We start from the raw sequence: 18,171 nt of genomic DNA on the forward strand, positions 1-18,171 counted from the left end.
ATGCTGCTATAATTGCTGGACTTCATGGTGCTTGACTCTGCAAAATATTACTGTTATTGTTTGGAACAATTGGCATGTTTTTGGCTTCTGCACTCAAATGCAGCTGGTGACGCAGAGCTGTTTGGTAGCCTTTTATAAAACTAGTGCCAATGAAAACATTCAAAGTCCAGCAATATCAATTCACTGTCACATCGCTGGTGTCAACAGTGATGCAGTTGGCAGGTAGCCTTTTTTCAAAGCTGTCACTGCTCTGAAGACTCTTTAGATTGCTTGATGCCCTAAATTGGACTTATATGTTGGGTGATTTACTTAACAAATCAAACAGAAACAGCAATGGCCTTTTGATTGTGCAGTTTGCAACAAGTGCAGTGTGTTTTGAGTGACTTCTGCTCTTCTTAAAGACATGTATTGCCATATATATTGCTGTTAAAACATGTGCCTATTGAACACCAGTGAATTTTGCCTGTGAAAGTTTGTCCAGGAAGGAAAATTCGAAAAGAAGTTAGAAGTAGTGACAACACAAGGCTTGTGAATGGACAGATACAAAACCGGATGTTGGGGTATGTAATTAAAGAGAAAATATAGTTAAGTACACTTAAGACACCAGATTTCAAATAATCCTGGAAGTTAAACAGGGTCAGACCTGGTTAGTACTTTGATATGACGCCGCCAAGAAAAACCATTGCTGCAGTTTTAAAGCAAGGCAGTGACAAAACACTTTTCAATGTATTGTCGAAGTCTTTCATGGCTGGAATCACTGGGTTGTTGTAGGTTTTTCCGGGCTATATGGCCATGTTCTAGAGGCATTTTCTCCTGACGTTTCGCATGCATCTATGGCAAGCATCCTCAGTGGTAGTGAGGTCTTCCAACAGACCTTACTACCTCTGAGGATGCTTGCCATAGATGCAGGCGAAACGTCAGGAGAAAATGCCTTTAAACATGGCCATATAGCCCGGAAAAACCTACAACAACCCAGAACACGTTTCTGTATTCCTTTTCAGTGAAAACCTTGTGACAGATAGCTTTAGGAAACACTTGTACTCACAGGCACACACATACAGAGCTAAAGGGATGGTTAATATTAAATATTTTTCTATATACAATGTGGAAAATACCAAACACTACTTGGTATTAGATTTCACATGCCTCCATGTGTTAAAGTTTGAAAAAAAAGGGGGGGGATAGTTATCAATGAATTGATTGAACTGTACAAACTGTCCTCGTGTTTTTAAATAAATGCATTTGCTTCCTGAAAAGTGTGTTAATGTGATATGCTAATTGCTTGTCACCTAAAAGCCTATAGCTCTGAAACTATAATGTATTCTTGTACTTTAATTTTATGTGGCATGCAAAGCAACTTTTCCAAAGATGTATTGTCGAAGGCTTTCTTAGCCAGAATCACTGGGTTGCTGTAAGCTTTTCAGGCTGTATATCTGTGGAATGTCCAAGGAGGGTGAAAGAACTGGGTTGTTGTAGGTTTTTTCGGGCTATATGGCCATGTTCTAGAGGCATTCTGTCCTGACATTTCGCCTGCATCTATGGCAAGCATCCTCAGAGGTAGTGAGGTCTGTCGGAACTAGGAAAAAGGGTTTATATATCTGTGGAATGACCAGGGTGGGACAAAGGACTATTGTCTGCTGGAGCTAAGTGTGAATGTGAATGTTTCAACTGACCACTCACTACCTCTGAGGATGCTTGCCATAGATGCAGGCGAAACGTCAGGAGAGAATGCCTCTAGAACATGGCCATATAGCCCGAAAAAACCTACAACAACCCAGTGATTCCGGCCATGAAAGCCTTCGACAATACAGTGAAAGAACTGCTAGGCTATTAAATGCTAATCAAGGTGGCCAATTGCTACATTCACACCTACCTCCAACAGACAAGAGTTCTTTGTCCCACCCTGGACATTATTCCACAGATAGATAAACCCCATTTTCCCAGTTTCCAACAGACCTCACAACCTTTGTGGATGCCTGCCATAGATGCAGGTGGAACGTCAGTAGACAATGCCTCTGGAACATGGCTATACAGCCTGAAAAGTTTTCCAAAGAGATGTCTTTGATTTCAGATTAATAGATTTTTAAATTCTGAAGTCAGTACTCTGGACAAAAGCAGTTGGGAATACAGTATGACCCTTGTATCCATGGGGAATATGTTCCTGGACTTTGCTGATATTGATTGAACCTTGTTTAAATAAAGGACTTCTGGTCCAAGCAATACCATTTGAAGTTGTTTGATAGATGCCATATCTTATTATGATACATCATTACAGGTATCTCATGAAAAAGGTGCTAAATAATACTGCCACTTTAATTTCAAAGAGCAAACTCATGGGTGCAGAGAGCTAATCCAATTATAAATAGCTGTCTCCTCTCCTTTCCCTTACTTTGCTGCGGAGGCCGGGAAAGAACAAGGGAGATAAATATAGATGCTGGCCAGAAAATTAGACTCAGGGCACCAATGCCACTATTTCTGCATTTTTGTTACTTCTGAGAGAATAGAGGGAAGCAGGTACTGAAAACAGGAGTGTTTTTCCTGCCTTCTCTTTCCCACCCTTGTAAGACACTGTGAGAATGAATACTGTGTCCATTATCTTAACTCAGTTGCTTCTGCCCAGTTGCATTTCCTCTCTCACAAAGCATTGGAGGACAACATTTGGTCATAGAAGAATCAATGGCTTGATCCCCTCTCACTAACCTGCAGTCTGTTTCTGAATGACATGGTAGTGTGTACTGGGCCACCTAGCCTAGTTCTCTGAACAATTTGTGACAACTGCACCCGAATCTTCAGAAAGCAGTTTTCTGTTTCTTTTGGCTCTGCCATCCATGCATGTCATTCTTCTGAGGGGGATTGGGAAGCATGAATGCAGGAGAAGATGACAAACTCTACTCTGTTGTTTGCTCATCCTCTTCCAGCAGTATGATTTGGATTTGTGGTGTACTCTTCTTCAGTAAGACCTTTGACAAGGTCCCCCATGACCTTCTGGCAAACAAAGTAGTCCAATGTGGGCTAGGCAAAACTACGGTGAGGTGGATCTGTAATTGGTTAAATGGACGAACCCAGAGGGTGCTCATCAATGCTTCCTCTTCATCTTGGAAAGAAGTGACAAACGGAGTGCCGCAGGGTTCCGTCCTATTCAACATCTTTATTAATGACTTAGATGAAGGGCTAGAAGGCAGGTCATCAAGTTTGCAGACGACACCAAATCAGGACACCAAGGCAGGATCATCAAGTTTCCAAGACTCCAGAGGACAGGAGCAGGATTCAAAACGATCTTGACAGATTAGAGAGATGGGCTAATACTAACAAAATGACGTTCAACAGGGATAAATGCAAGATACTCCACTTAGGCAGGAAAAACGAAATGCAAAGATATAGAATGGGGGACAATGCCTGGCTCGAGAGCAGTACGTGTGAAAAAGATCTTGGAGTCCTCGTGGACAACAAGTTAAACATGAGCCAACAATGTGATGTGGCGGCAAAAAAAGCCAATGGGATTTTGGCCTGCATCAATAGGAGCAATAGGTCTAGATCTAGGGAAGTCATGCCCCCCATGCTCTATTCCACTTTGGTTAGACCACACCTGGAATATTGTGTCCAATTCTGGGCACCACAATTCAAGAGAGATATTGACAAGCTGAATGTGTCCTGAGGAGGGAGACTAAAATGATCAAGGACCTGGGCATGTTTAGCCTGAAGAAGAGAAGGCTGAGAGGAGATATGATAGCCATGTATAAATATGTGAGAGGAAGCCACAGGGAGGAGGGAGCAAGCTTGTTTCTGCTTCCATGGAGACTAGGACACGAAACAATGGCTTCAAACAACAAAAGAAAGGAGATTCTATCTGAACATGAGGAAGAACTTCCTGACTATGAGAACTGTTCAGCAGTGGAACTTGCTGCCTCAGAGTGTGGTGGAGGCTCCTTTTTTGGAAGCTTCTAAACAGAGGCTGGATGGCCATCTGTTAGAGGTGATTTGAATGCAATATTCCTGCTTCTTGGCAGGGGGTTGGACTGGATGGTCCATGAGGTCTCTTCCAACTCTTTGATTCTATGATTATAAGAGGTAGGAAGCTGAAGATGTAGGAGTTTGGGATTTGGGGCCTAGTTTTGAGGCGGAAGAAGAGGGCGAGGAAAACATACTGCTGGTTCCTACGTTTCAGGAATGCCGAAGGGCAAAAGAAGAAAGGAGAAAGTCATCTAGAATTGCTGCAAGGATGCTGATTAATCAGACCTAGCCTAGGAACACCTGTGCTCGAAGCTGAGGGCTATAAATTAGCAATAAATCAAGTGGTCAATGCTAGTAGCAACCGTTCTACTTAGTGCTTCTGTGCTCTGGTTTCCTTGCTTGCAGTTACAGCATCTGCAAAGTGCCTCACAAAGACTTTTTGCCGAAGACTATTATTTCATGTCTGATGTAAGACTTTTGCTTTACTTTTGGGATTTTCCTTCTGTTCCTTTGCTGCTGCTTGTTAGAACATTATCATTTCGCTGAAGTAAAGCTTTTTTAGTTGCTTTAACCCTTGTTGTAAAGCTGTTTCTGGGGCAAAACAGGACAGGATATTTGGGCCTTCTTTTAGAGAAGGCATGAGCAGCCACTTTTGCCTATTGACTGTTTCTCCTTTGGGTGTTTTATCATATGAGATTGCTTTGGGATACTGCAGTAACCTAATCCTGAGATGTGATCGCTTAAATTCTCATTCTGGGCAGCACATAACATATTGAGTACCCATCTGGAACTCAAAATCTGATGTATTCCAAAATCATCCACATGGAGCACTGAGATAGTGACACATTTGCTTTCTGGTGATTCAGTGTCTACAAATTCAATTTCATGCACAAAAATATTTAAAACTGGGTTGTTGTAGGTTTTTTCGGGCTATATAGCCATGGTCTAGAGGCATTCTCCCCCGATGTTTCGCCTGCATCTATGATAAGCATCCTCAGAGGTAGTGAGGCATCCTCAGATCTCATCACCTCACTACCTCTGAGGATGCTTGCCATAGATGGAGGCAAAACGTCAGGAGAGAATGCCTCTAGACCATGGCCATATAGCCCGAAAAAACCTACAACAACCCAGTGATTCCGGCCATGAAAGCCTTCAACAATACAAATATTTAAAAGATTGTGTATGGCATTGCCTTCCGTTTGGGTGTATAAGGTTTATATGAAACATAAATGAATGCTGTCCTATCTTCAAGGTATCTTGTTACATACATATATGCAAGTGCAAGCTTTCCAAAATCACTTTTGGATAAGGGATGCTCAACCTACAATAGAGGTTCAGCCAACTGAACCAAATATTCTCTCTTGTGCTAACCGGAGTGAATGGGAGAAGCATCTGGCTTCTGGATGATTCTGCAGCTTGGCAGCAAAGACTTGGCAAGTGATGGTTATTGCTGTCTCTGATTTCTTACCTGCTTTCTTGCTCAGCAACACTCCTAACAGCAGTCAGTCTAATCAGTCATGCTCTCTTTTTGGGCAATTCAACAGGAAGATCTGGCTTAGTGGGGTGCTATTCACATGTATGGCTCTTTCTTAAAGAGAGAACAGACTCCCATTGTGTCCAAGAAATCAGTTGTGAAATGGGAAGTAATAGATGTGGCAGGAAAAAAGGTTCCATTTTTAGAAAAGCTCTGCCAGGCATATTTTTGAAAAGCAAAATCTTGTAAACCCTACAATGAGTATGAAGATTTTATCAAAATCTGAGAGAGCTGCTGCAGACCAAAGAGGTAAACTTTTTTTCTTTTGCTCCAAGCAATTTGGGATGGATTGAGATGAGAGGGGGATGCTAATGGAATCTGTTCATTTTGTTAGAAGAGTTAGAACTGGGCTGATTGTTATGTCGGGAACAAACACTCAGGCGTGACATTTACTTCTCCCACACTTGATGTTCTTTGCACTCAGAGTGACTCATGGGTCGCACTTACTTTCAATAAGTCAGGAAGCAATTATTTCCATTTGGAAAGACTTTAGGAGATTATGGCCAGCTAAGAAAGAAGTATGCAATACCAATTGGGGGAGGGGGGGGCAAATACCATATTTGAAATTTCAAGGAAAAGTCAAATCAAATTACCACTGTTATTATTTTGCCTGTCTGTTACAGATTGGGGGCACTCAGTTATAGGAGCCTCATCTAGAAATATAGTTAGAACTGTGCTAATGAAGCCATAGATACCTGATTATTATTTTATTTATTTAGCAATTTTGTATTCTCCCCTCTATCGGGAGACTTGGGCCGGTTTCCAACAATAAAATCACAAAACAATCATTAAAAACATCATATAACATATTCAATTAAAACGTTATAATAGCAAAATGCAATCACATAATAACAATGGTCAGTCGTCATAGTGAATTCGTTGTCCATCATTCATCGTCATCTATCCGATCACAGAAATATTGATTCACTAGTCGAAAGCCAAACCCTATAGCCAGGTTTTCACCCATTTTCTGAACGACAGAATGAAGGGGGCAGTTCTGATCTCCAGTGGGAGAGAGTTCCAGAGTCGAGGAGCCACCACCGAGAAGGCCCTGTCCCTCGTCCCCACCAGATGCGCCTAAGAGGCCGGTGGGACCGAGAGCAGGGCCCCTCCAGATGATCTTAACAACCTAGATGGTTCATAGGGGAGAATACATTTGGACAGATAAACTGGGCCGGAGTCGTTTAGGGCTTTATAGGTTAACACCAGCACTTTGAATTGTGCTCGGAAGCTAATTGGCAGCCAGTGGAGCTGGCGCAACAGAGGAGTAGTATGCTCCCTGTACCCTGCTCGTGTTAGCATTCTGGCTGCCGCACGTTGGACTAATTGAAGCTTCCGGGCAGTCTTCAGAGGCAACCCCACGTAGAGAGCGTTGCAGTAATCTAAACGGGATGTAACCAAAGCGTGGACCACCGTGGCCAAGTCAGACTTCCCAAGGTACGGGCGCAGCTGGCGCATAAGTTTTAATTGTGCAAAAGCTCCCCTGACCACCGCTGAAACCTGATTATTTTTTTCTCTTTACTATACAAGCTGAATGACAACTTAATTTACTAAGAGTTAGCATAAGATAAAGGTTTCTTTAGACATTAAGTTAACTTGAGTCCAATTCTGGGAGTTGGTGCTCATCTCCATTTCTAAGCCAAAGAGCTGGCATTGCCTGTAGACACCTCCAGGGTCGTATGACTGCATGGAGTGCCGTTACCTTCCTGCCAAAGCAGTACCTATAGATCAACTCACATTTGCATGTTTTCGAACTGCTAGGTTGGCAGAAGCTAGGGCTAACAGCGGGAGCTCACCCCATCCCATGAATTCGAATCGCCAACCTTCTGGCCAGCAAGTTCTGCAGCTTAGTGTTTTAACCCACTGCGCCATCCAGAAACTAACTTTACCATTTGCTTAAAATATGTGAAAAATAAAATACTAATCCTTCGCAGTATGGGATTCTCTTATCAGTAATCCTGTGGTGAAAGCTGAGAGCATTTTTTTCGTGATGTTTGAAGTTAGGTGGTTGCATTTCCTGTCTTGGAAAGTATATTTATACAAAGGGAATTGGAAGAATTTCAGGACTGGAGCTGTTTCTTTTTGTGTGGTCCATTCTTTTATAATTAGTCACAATCATATAATTAGAAAAGGTTGTTCTCCCCTCCTACTTTTATTTTTTGCAAAGCTTGCTAGGCCTGCATTAATTTTCAGTAGCTCGGCGTTTCTCAACCTGGGGGTCGGGACCCATGGGGGGGTCACGAAGTGTCATCAAAGACCATCAAAAGCATATATTTCTGAGGGTCTTGGAAACCTCTTTGGCAGAGAAGGCTGAACATCTCTCTGCCTGTCCTTCTCTTTCTTTTTGGAAACAGACTGCAAATACTCCCACCAAAATCCTCCTCCGCTGTGATTGACCGGCCTCTTAGCCAAGGGCTGTTTCTGAGACTCCAAGCTGGGAGGAGAGAGTGGGCATGCTCAGCGCATGGCAATGTGGTGTGCATGTGCGGGCGAGGGACAACATATGAGGGGGAACGATGCTTGCACCAGCCTTCAAGGCATGGGTGTTTTGTTAGGGAAGTTTGTAATTTCAAACTACAAGAAAGGAGATTCCATCTGAACATGAGGAAGAACTTCCTGACTGTGAGAGCCGTTCAGCAGTGGAACTCTCTGCCCCGGAGTGTGGTGGAGGCTCCTCCTTTGGAAGCTTTTAAACAGAGGCTGTCAGGGGTGATTTGAATGCAATATTCCTGCTTCTTCACAGGGGGTTGGACCGGATGCCCCATGAGGTCTCTTCCAACTCTTTGATTCTATGATTCTATGACCCAGTTATATCATTGGTGGGGTTCTGAACCCTCTTTGATAGTAGGTGAACTATAAATCTCACAAATGTCAAGGTCTGTTTTCACCAAATTCCACCATTGTTCACATTTGGACATTGAGTATTTGTGCCAAGTTTTGTCCTGATCCATCATTGTTTGAATCCACAGTGCTCTCTGGATGTAGGTGAACTACAACTCCAAAATTCAAAGTCAATGTACACCAAACCCATCCAGTATTTTCTGTTGATCAGGGGAGTTCTGTGTGCCAAGTTTGGTTTGATTCAATTGTTGGTGGAGTTCAAAATGCTCTTTGATTGTAGGTGAACTATAAATCCCAGCAACTCAACTCCCAAAGGACAAAATCAATCTCCCCCAATCCCACAAGTATTCAAATTTGGGCGTATCGGGTATTTGTGCCTAATTTGGCCCAGTGAATGAAAAAGCATCCTGCATATCAAGGTATACAACAGTAGCAAAATAACAGTTATGAAGTAGCAACTAAAATAATGTTATATGTATTGTCGAAGGCTTTCATGGTCGGAATCACTGAATTATTGTAGGATTTTTTTGGGCTATATGGCCATGTTCTAGAGGCATTCTCTCCTGACGTTTCGCCTGTATCTATGGCAAGCATCCTCAGAGATAGTGAGGTCTGTTGGAACTAGGAAAATGTTATAATAAATAATAAATATAATAAATTATAATAAAGTAGCTGTCCCCTGCCACGCGTTGCTGTGGCCCAGTCTGTTAATCTGGAAAATAAAGTAATGAGAAAGTGTTGGTTTCTAATATATGTAATTTCTTTATGCTTGTGGGTAAACAGTATTTCTTGCTGTTTCTTTGTCAGTGTTGATGTGGATTGTGTCTGGTTTGCCCACCCTGGAACATGCAACATATCATTGTCCTTCTTAAAGGGTCCCTTTCAAATCTATGATACTATATCTCTGTGTGTGTGAATCATTATCTATCTATCTATCTATCTATCTATCTATCTATCTCTATATCTCTATCTATGGCTGGATGGCTCTTTGTCAGGAGGATTTTGATTACGTTTTCTTGCCCTGATGAAGAGAGTTGGATTGAATGGCCTTAAGTATTTTCTGATGGTCATGGGGGTTCTGTGTGGGAAGTTTGCCCTGATTCCATCCATGGGGTTCAGAATGCTCTTTGATTGTAGGTGAACTGTGAATCCCAGTGCCCTTTGATTGTAGGTGAACTATACATCCCAGTGACTACAACTCCCAAATGTCAAGGTCTATTTCCCCCAAACTCCATCTGTGTTCATATTTGGGTGTATTGAGTGCTTGTGCCAAGTTTGGTCCAGATCCATCATTGTTTGAGTCCACAGTGCTCTCTGGATGTAGGTGAACTACAACTCCCAAACTCAAGGCCAATGCCCAGCAAACCCTTTCAGTATTTTCTGTTGGTCATGGGAGTTCTGTGTGTCACCTTTGCTTCAATTCCATCATTGGTGGAGTTCAGAATGCTCTTTGATTGTAGGTGAACTATAAATCTCAGCAACTACAACTCCCAAATGACAAAATCATAATTTTTTGAGTGACGGTCACTCCTTGTGTTGTGAGATGTTTTGTTGCCAAATTTGGTGTGATTTAGTTCATTGGTTCTTTTGTTTTTAAGGTACTCATTATGCACAGAGCATTTATATATATATATAGAAGATAATGTTATGGTTGGGGGTCACTACAACATGAGGAACTGTATTAAGGGGTCACAGCATTAGGAAGGTTGGGAAACACTGCAGTAGCTGCTTGGAGTCAAAGCATTGAGTTGGAAGTGTTTCTTTGGCAATTGTGTCTGTTGCTATAATGACCTTGAAGTAGTTCAAGGACTGAAATACTTCCATGTACAAACATTGTTTCTGTTTATTCAGACTCATATCTGACTTTGCCACATGATTGGGAGAACTGATTATTTTCTAACACTAAGTCAGCAGACTCTTACTTTGCAGAGCAAGCAGCAGTTCCCCAGTTCAAAAACTTAGGGCTGGGGAGGGGAACCTAGAAGTAGGCTTGGAAGAGAGCACATTGCCAGATTGATGCCAAATCCTACACATATAGGGGTATTTCTGGGAAAGATTAGGGCAGTGGTTCTCAACCTTCCTAATGTTGTGACCCCTTAATACACTTCCTCATGTTGTGGTGACCCCCAACCATAAAATTATTTTCATTGCTACTTCCTAACTGTCATTTTGCTACTGTTGTGAATCGTAATGTAAATATCTCATATGCAAGATGTATTCCCATTCACTGGGCCAAATTTGACACAAATACCTGATACACCCCAATTTGAATACTGGTGGGCTTGGAGGGGGTAGATTTTTGTCATTTGGGAGTTGTAGTCGCTGAGATTTATAGTTAACCTACGATCAAAGAGCATTTTGTACTCCACCAACAATGGAATTGAACCAGTCTTGGCACACAGAACTCCCATGACTAATGTAAAATACTACAAGGGCTTGATGGGCATTGACCTTGAGTTTTGGAATTGCAGTTCACCTATATCCAGAGGAGTATCATAGCGATGAAGATGGAGAATAAAGATATTTCACCTTGTTGATGGGAAGCTTCCCACCGTAGTGGAAATCATCTATCGGACAGATGGCAAGCTATTCAACCTCAGCAGACTGAAAGCCAAAACCAAGGTTACAACAACATCTGTTATAGAACTCCAGTATGCTGATGACAATGTCATCTGTGTGCATTCAGAAGAAGATCTACAAGCCACTCTAAACACCTTTGCAGAAGAATACGAGAAGCTCGGCCTCTCATTGAACATTGAGAAACCAAGGTGCTGTTCCAGCAGAACCAGCCAACCCCTCTCCACTGCCAGCGATACAGCTTAATGGTGTAACATTAGAAAATGTTGATCATTTCCACTACCTTGGCAGCCACCTCTCCACCAAAGTCAACATCGACACCGAAATACAACACCGCCTGAGCTCTGTGAGCGCAGCATTTTTCCAAATGAAGCAGAGCGTGTTTGAGGACTGGGACATCCGTAGGGATACCAAGGTGCTTGTTTATAGAGCTATTGTCCTCCCAACCCTGCTATATGCCTGTGAGACGTGGACTGTCTACAGACATCACATGCAACTCCTGGAACGATTCCATCAGCGCTGCCTCCGGAAAATCCTGCAAATCTCTTGGGAAGACAGGCAGACAAACGTCAGTGTGCTGGAAGAAGCAAAGACCACCAGCATTGAAGCGATGGTCCTCCGCCACCAACTCCACTGGACCGGCCATGTTGTCTGGATGCCCGACCAGCGTTTCCCAAAGCAGTTGCTCTACTCCAAACTCAAGAACGGAAAACGGAATGTTGGTGGACAGAAAAAGAGATTTAAAGATGGGCTCAAACCCAACCTTAAAAACTCTGGCATGGACACTGAGAACTGGGAAGCCTTGGCCCTTGACCACTCCAGCTGGAGGTCAGCTGTGACCAGCAGTGCTGCAGAGTTTGAAGAGGCACGAATGGAGGGTGAAGGGGAGAAGCGTGCCAAGAGGAAGGCACGTCAAGTCAACCCCGACCGAGACCGCCTTCTACCTGGAAACCAATGCCCTCACTGCGGAAGAAGATGCAGAGCAAGAATAGGGCTCCACAGCCACAAACGGACCCACAAGAATATTGGAAGACAGTCCTCCTCGGAAAACGAGGGATCGCCTAAGGAAGGATATCCAGGGAACACTATGGACTCAAACAATGATGGATCTGGACCAAACTTGGCACAAATACTCAATATACCCAAATGTGAACATTGGTGGAGTTTGTGGAAAATAGACATTGACATTTGGGAGTTGTAGTTGCTGGAATGTATATTTCACCTACAATCAAAGGGCATTCTGAATCCTACAAATGATAGATTTGGGCCAAATTTCCCACGCAGAACCCCCATGACCAACAGAAAATAATGTGTTTTCTGATGGTCTTTGGTGACCCCTCTGATACTCCCTCGTGACCCCCACAGAGGTCCTGACCCCCAGGTTGAGAAACACTGGATTAGGGTATATATGGGGGAGGAAAAGTGGGGAGGGGAAGGTCGAGAAAAAAATGGGGGTGGGAGGAATGTGGGAAGGAATTTAAATAGAGGAAAGCAAGAGGTAAAAAATAAGGGGGGGGGGGTTGACTTTCCAATCTTCTTCTCTGCTACTATTTATCAATTCAGCTACCTTGTAACATTAGAACAAACCATTATAAACATTATAAACCTGTTAGACATGTTTGAAGGGTTTTTAGCATTGCCTTTGGGCATTTAACTAAGCATACAAAGTCTTTTTCCTGCCTGGAAACAATATCTAGGTGAGCAGAGGTTAACCTTTTTTATTTGCTCTTCCGTTGAGCTCTGTATCCTTGTGTGTGGATGTCTTGATATAATGAGAATGCCCTCCCTCCAACAGTTATGTCAGAAAATGAGCAGCTTCCATATAAAGGCCTTGTGATTTTCAAATCACATGTAACAGCAGCGTGTGTGGGATTACAAAGGATGATAGGATTTTCAATTACTGTATCTCAGGGGAGCTTTGAGGCAAACCGGAGAATGTTTTTTGAAAAGTTAATCAGGGCTTGAATCATTCAGCCAGGCTGTGCTGCTGCAAGCCACATTTGTGTCTAAGGCCCCTTCTGCACAGCTGAATAAAATCCCACATAGTTTGCTTTGAACTGGAATATACAGCAGTATGGACTCAGATAACTCAGTTCAAAGCAGATATTGTGGGATTGTGGGATATTCTGCCATGATATTCTGGGTTATATAACTGTGTGGAATCATAGAATCATAGAATCAAAGAGTTGGAAGAGACCTCATGGGCCATCCAGTCCTACCCCCTGCCAAGAAGCAGGAATATTGCATTCAAATCACCCCTGACAGATGGCCATCCAGCCCCTGTTTAAAAGCTTTCAAAGAAGGAGCCTCCACCACACTCCGGGGCAGAGAGTTCCACTGCTGAACAGCTCTCACAGTCAGGAAGTTCTTCCTCGTGTTCAGATGGAATCTCCTCTCTTGTAGTTTGAAGCCATTGTTCCGCGTCCTAGTCTCCAAGGAAGCAGAAAACAAGCTTGCTCCCTCCTCCCTGTGGCTTCCTCTCACATATTTATACATGGCTATCATATCTCCTCTCAGCCTTCTCTTCTTCAGGCTAAACATGCCCAGCTCTTTAAGCCGCTCCTCATAGGGCTTGTTCTCCAGACCCTTGATCATTTTAGTCGCCCTCCTGTGGACACATTCCAGCTTGTCAATATCTCTCTTGAATTGTGGTGCCCAGAACTGGACACAATATTCCAGGTGTGGTCTAAGCAAAGCGGAATAGAGGGGTAGCATTACTTCCCTAGATCTGTGGTGTTTAAGGTCAGAGGTGTTCCTGCTCTGGAGTATGACACTCCCTACCCTTAAAGCAAAAAAAGATTTGTCATCTATCTTAGACCGTCTTCAAGCAATTCTTAGCATACATTGCCACTGAAGTTTCCTTAACTATATATACCATACAGTTAACATTTTGCAGAAAATGTCTCTTTGTAGCAACAGCAACTCTTGATTGTTGCTTGGGATGATAGCATTTGTACATTTGAAGAAGAGAGCAAATTTGCTTTCATGTTAGTTTGTGTTTTTTAAGCTGCTTTGTGTGGATGGGCTGCATTTCACAGAATATCCTCCGCAAAATATCCAAAACACTCAAATTGCATTCAAGTGAAAAATGAAAAGCTCTGTGAGAGGAAGAGCGAAGCCATTTGCAGCTTTATCTAACTAATTGCTGCCCATCTGTTTCATCCAAAGTTTGAACAGGAGATTAATAAACTTCGGTTGTTAACAGCGTCTGGCTGCCAAGTCCAGTGTACTGGTGCCTGTTTCTGTACACGTTGTGCTCAAAATGAGATAAAACATAGATTTTTTTTTAGTATTTTCCCCAAGGTGCTGGTTTTGCCATATTAACTGGCAGATGGTATAGCAGCAGAATGACTGCTCTGGTGCCTTGATCACTTCATTGATCATATCCAGTCTTTGGTGGGAAAACTGACACCTTCAGGAACTGGAGACCAATATCCTGGCTCTGAGTGTTTGAGTTTTCTTGGACATAAACCTTGTTTCTCAATATTTCACTTAAAGAAGTCCATGCGCTGATAGGTTTTTCTTCTGTTATAGAAATTGTGGTACCTGAGTCAGAAATAACATGGACAGGATAGGGATAGGTTCCTGCAACACATAAGAGAAGTGCAGTTTGACATCTTCCAACAATTTCTAATTCAAAACTGAGATTATGCACATGTGAAATGAAACAAGCAAACAGCAAGTCTTTCATAATTCCGTCATTCCTTTCCATCTGTCACTAAGGAAGCTGTGCAGGTCCTGAACTGGTGCTTGGCAGCTGTGTTGGACTGGATGAGGGCGAACAAATTGAAATTGAATCCAGACAAGACAGTTGTAAGGCTGAACAGGGCATAGTGTTACAGCCTGTTCTGGATGCGGTTACACTCCTCTGAAGGTGTAGGTTCTCAGTTTGGAAGTGATCCTTGATTCATCATTGAGTCTGGAACCCCAGGTCTTTGCGGTGGCTACAGGGAGTTTTTGCACAACTAAAACTTGTGCACCAGTTGCGCCCATAACTTGGGAAGTCTGACTTGGCTACGGTGGTCCACGCTCTTGTTACATCCTGTATAGATTACTGCAACACGTTCTACGTGGGGTTGCCTTTGAAGACTGTTCGGAAGGTTCAAATAGTCTAACGGGCGGCAGCCAGATTGCTCACCAGAGTGCGTTCAGGGAGCATACAACCCCCCTGTTATGTCATCTCAACTGGCTGGCAGCCTGCTACCAAGCATAATTCAAAGTGCTGGCTATATGGCTCTGGCCCATCTAGCCTGTCTGAACGTATCTCCCTCTATGACCCATCTCAAAGATTAAGATCATCAAGGAAGGCCCTGCTCTCTGTCCCACCACCCCCGCAAGCATATTTATTTATCGTGTCATCCGCAACCAGAACATTGTATCACATTTCTAACAGAACAAAACAAACATAAAAACCACACAAATTTTGCAGACTTGGTAGCTGATTAAATGTCCTTTGACCAGTATCTGGCCACTTGAAGTGCCTCTGGTGTTGCCGCAAGAAGCTCCTCCATCGTGCATGTGGCAGGGCTCAGGTTGCATTGCAGCAGGTGGTCAGTGGTTTGCTCTTCTCTGCACTCACATGTCGTGACTAGTGGGGACGGGAGACAGGGCCTTCTCAGTGGTGACCCCTCTGTGGAACTCCCTCCCCAGTGAAATCAAAACAGCCCCCTCCATTCTGCCTTTCAGGAAAAAAATTAAGACATGGTTATGGGACCAAGCATTTGAGCAGTAACTATAGCAGTGCAATAATGAAGAGCAACAATGTACTGATTCTAAACTACGATTTTGAATTTGCATGATTTTAATTGCAAATTCAAAATAATTTATGTTTATTCTTGATTTAATTGCAATGGTTATTTTTGGAATTTTTTTGTTGAGCATCGAATTGCTGCAGGTTGTGAGGCTGTCCTGAGACCCCCTTCGGGGTGAAAAAGGAGGGGGTACAAGTATGGGTAATAATAATAATACATTCACAATTCACTACATCACAACTAATACATAATTCACTAGGACCTCAAAATCGAACTGCAAAGGCTATGGCATAAACTAGTACAGGTGGTCCCAGTGGTCATCGGCACACTGGGTGCTGTGCCAAATGATCTCAGCCGGCATTTGGAAACAATAAACATTGACAAAATTACCATATGTCAACTGCAAAAGACCACCTTACTTGGATCTGCGCACATCATTCAAAAATACATCACACAGTCCTAGACGCTTGGGAAGTGTTCGACTTGTGATTTTGTGATACGAAATCCAGCATAGAGATCTCGTTTGCTGTGACATACTGTGTTTTTGTGTCAGTAAAATAATAATAATAATAATAATAATAATAATAATAAGCAAAAAAATTTCAATTTTCTAGAGACAGTTTGAAAGCATCTTCCAAAATGTATTTCAGCATGATTATTCTTCTTTCAGTAGCTTGTGCTTTTCTTATGGTTTCCATTTGGTTTTCTCCAAAATATTAAAACTTGGCCTGGCTCATGTCTTCTAGAAATTAAGAACTAAGCTCTGTAGGGCTTGAAAGGTTGTAAAGGTTATGACTTGAGTGCTCTCATTCAAAACATAGCCATGTTAGCCTGGAGTAGTGCGCAAAGGGAATATTTATTTATTTACTGTATTTATATTATGCCTTTCTCATCCTTGGGGGAACTCAAGGCAGTTTACAACATACTAATGGCAAAAATTCTATGTCAACATACAGTAGTACACAAAGAAATCATAATAACTCATTAAAACATATAACTATGGACTTAAAATCAATTAAAACCATCAAACATAAGACATACATAAAATTTAAACATTTAGACAAGCATAAAATCATCCTAGTATAAACATTAAAATCCCAATATTTGAGAGAAGGAAGTGTGTGTGGTGTAAGCATAGCATCTAATGAAGTAGGGTCAGTCTATAAAGGAATAACACTTTATAATATAGTAATACTTTATTTGCATCCCTCCACCATCTCCCCTAAGGGACTTGCAGAAGCTTACACACTATAACAGTGCAGGCAATTAAAAAATCATTACGTAACAACGAAAGCAAATTCAGTCAACAAGCAACATTCATCAGTGCAACAACTAATCAATATAAAAACAGCAACATATCAAATTAACAGAAACCGTCCTTCATAAAGTGCAAATGAACAGTGAATATGTTATATAGACCAATTAAAACATCCTAGCTACTGGTCTGGATAAAGGCGGAAGTCCAGTTAAAACCTAGTCCCATCTTAATCTTCCCACTGTTAGGTATTGCATTCACCATCGTCAAAAGCCTGTTTGAACAGCCAAGTTTTCAGTTTTGCTACAAACTTCTTTCTCTCAATTAGTCTCAGAGGTGCCAGATTGCCTATTGTATATAATGATATATTTATACAGTGATTTGAATTCTCCTCCCAAAAAAAGATACCAAAAACAAGTTACATGTGGCTAGAATACTAGAATATAAATAACTATTGGTGATTTCAGGAGCATTTCTGTTAGAGAGCATTGTGCTAAATGACAGCAATCAGATATCCTGTCAGAAGATGAAAAGATATGTCTAATACTGTCCCCTCCAGCAAAGATCCAGCTTGTTATATGAAATAATACGATTGGTCCACATTATTCAGTACTATCCACAATGGTTAATGCTGTCTAATGCCCAGTGTGGAACACATCTCACCACGCTAAAACAGTGGATGTGGCTCTTAATGAGACATTCCGCATTATCACGGGGTGTCTGCACCCTACACCACTGGAGAAATTACACTGTTTAGCTGGTATTGCACGACCTAACATCCGCCGGGAAGTAGCAGCCAATAGTGAAAAGACCAAGGCAGAGACATCTCCAGCTCATCCCCTGTTTGGGTATCAGCCAGCATGTCAACGACTTAAATCAAGAAATAGTTTTCTAAGATCTACAGAGACACTCGCTGGAACACCTCAGCAAGCGAGAGTCCAAAAGTGGCAGGCTCAAACCCAGAACCTCAATCAATGGCTGATACCAAATGAGAGACTCCCCCCTGGGCACACAGAAGACTGGGCGACTTGGAAGGCGCTGAACAGACTGCGCTCTGGCACCACGAGATGCAGAGCCAACCTTCAGAAACGGGGCTACAGGGTGGAATCCACGACATGCGAGTGTGGAGAAGAGCAAACCACTGACCACCTGCTGCAATGCAACCTGAGCCCTGCCACATGCACAATGGAGGACCTTCTTGCAGCAACACCAGAGGCACTCCAAGTGGCCAGATACTGCTCAAAGGACATTTAATCAACTAC

General features: G+C 42.5%; 1 protein-coding gene across 2 annotated transcripts in view; it reads left to right on the plus strand.

The window, feature by feature from the left end:
- Nucleotides 1-18,171, plus strand: part of ABCC5 (ATP binding cassette subfamily C member 5) — a 100,663-nt gene that overhangs the window by 14,763 nt on the left and 67,729 nt on the right. The window lies entirely within an intron of this gene.

This window comes from Anolis sagrei, chromosome 3 (genome assembly GCF_037176765.1).
Source record: "Anolis sagrei isolate rAnoSag1 chromosome 3, rAnoSag1.mat, whole genome shotgun sequence".
Classification (NCBI taxonomy): domain Eukaryota; kingdom Metazoa; phylum Chordata; class Lepidosauria; order Squamata; family Dactyloidae; genus Anolis; species Anolis sagrei.